General features: G+C 52.1%; 1 pseudogene; it reads right to left on the reverse strand.

Moving 5' to 3' along the window:
- Positions 1-1,068: 1,068 nt before the first annotated feature.
- The window catches only part of LOC103609080, a 3,660-nt pseudogene continuing 2,536 nt past the window's right edge, over positions 1,069-2,192 (reverse strand).

Raw genomic sequence — 2,192 nt, forward strand, 5'->3', positions numbered from 1 at the left:
TCACTGAACCACCCACCCTGCAGTTTCATCCCCATTTAAAACTGGGGATAAGGGCCGGCCCGGTGGCGCACTCGATAGAGTGCGGCGCTTGGGAGCGCGGCGGCGCTCCCGCCGAGAGTTCGGATCCCATATAGAGACCGGTCCGCTCACTGGTTGAGCGCGGTGCGGGCGCAACACCGAGGGTTGCGATCCCGTTGCTGGTCGTGGTACGGGCATGACACCGAGGGTTGCGATCCCGTTACCAGTCACAAAAAAGACAAAAAAAAGGAAAAAATAAACAAAAAAACTGGGGATAAAAGTGCTGTTGAGAGGACTCCGCAAGATAACGAATGTGGAAGTGTAGCACAAGTGAACCTGCTGGGTATTTACCATCACCAATTCTCAGACTCTCTGGACATCACCCACAGGCGGCCTACCCTTGTCACTTTGCAGGGGAGGAAAGGCAAAAGGGCTGACTTGAGGGACCATTAGAAACCTGGTCTCCCGACTCCCTCGAAGCTGCCCTTCCACTGAAAGCCGAAGATGTTCTCCCAGGGCTCCTCACAACTAGTTCAGCATCACAGACCAGGAAGACACTGGGGAGGGAGGCAGGCTGGGCCATGGCAGAAGACTGGCTGGCTCTGCAGCCAGTTTGGTGGCTCGCTGCCCCTCTAAGCATACCACAGGCCAAGTTTAGAAACTGATGGGTCCTGGACAGGCCGACAAGCAGGGCGTCCTGCCAGCCCGGCAGGTGCCTCCCAGGCTGGGCTGAGGCCCGCACGCCCCCTGGTGGTATCCTGTGGCCTTGCATGCCACAGCTTCTGGCTCAAACGTGGGCTCCAGCAAAATGGCTTGGAAGGAAAACCAAAGAGCAAGAGAGGAAAGGGAAACGCTAGAACAGCCAGGTCTGGAGGGCAAAGGAGCAGGGGAGGGCAGCAGCTCAAGAGATGACATCGAGATAGGTGATGCTTTGTGGACATGAACCAAAGAGGCCTTTCAATAGAGCATGATTCTGAAGGCTGCAGAAGAAATCAAGGCCCACACAAGCAGCCACATCTGCACTTCTCAAACCCACCAGAGCCACAAGACTACATGTAATTCATCAAAGTTTATTATGGCAATTAATTATACAAACATACAGGTGATCGTTCATCCGGTGCACAAGCACTGGAACCAGTAGAGTCCATTAGTGATTTCTCTTTATAAATAACTTACGAGAAGCAAGCACAATTGGTAAGGAACCAGCAGCACTAATCTAGCATCACGCACACCTAGTGATGGCACACGGGCTGGGGAGGGGGCAGCACCACAAGGTCAAGTTTCCTCCTTGGCCCCCAGCACCCCCAGGCCTACCAGATGCTGGGTACTCGGGTAGTGGACATTTCAAGGCACATACAACTTCCTAACCGATAGCAGCTCCAGGGTCTGCCCTGAGACCTGGTTCACAACTGGAACAACCAAGTTAATGCTTCATTCCTCACACCCCCTTTGGTCTAGTGTAGTCATTTTTATTGCCAAACATGCCTAAAACCCCACAATGTGCTGGGGCTGCATGGGACACGGAGTCACAACCTCTGCCCTTTACATTCTGAAGATGAGAGAGATGCAGAGAAACTGACCCCAGTATAGTGATGGTGTTTTAGAAAGCACCATTTGGGAAGTGACTGTTAGGGCATCTTTTGATGTCTGTCTTAGGAGAGATATTGGGGGTGGGGGGAGAATTACATCAAGGTAGCCAGAGGAGAGGGAGGAAATGGGGAGTGGGCTGCTTTCGAATGAGATTCAAGGCACTAAAGGAGTGGACGGAAGGCTGGACCTCAGAAAAAGTCAACCAGAAGTGGAGGGTCCCAGAGAAGAGAGTGGCTAGGGGGGTGACCGGACCATCCACTCCTAAAAGAGCCCCATTGTGGCCATAGTCTCTTGGGCTACAGCTGCTCCCTTCCCTCCAGCCAGAGGACCCAGATTCTCCAACCAGTGTAAAGCAAGGTCTGGGATTGACCTTCACACTCCCTAGCCTTGTCACTGTGCTGGTGCTGCTGTCGTTTAAACTAGCACACAGGACAAGCTTGTCTGAGATCAGCTTATTTGAATTAAATTATGGCTTTATAGACTTAAAAATCATCATTTTTCCTACCTCTGTTCTCTCCCTCCAATCCAACCCTAGCCATGGTACATGGGGCAGACCATCCTCAAATGGACTAAACAGACACAAA

This window comes from Galeopterus variegatus, unplaced genomic scaffold (assembly GCF_000696425.1).
Source record: "Galeopterus variegatus unplaced genomic scaffold, G_variegatus-3.0.2 Scaffold9147, whole genome shotgun sequence".
Classification (NCBI taxonomy): domain Eukaryota; kingdom Metazoa; phylum Chordata; class Mammalia; order Dermoptera; family Cynocephalidae; genus Galeopterus; species Galeopterus variegatus.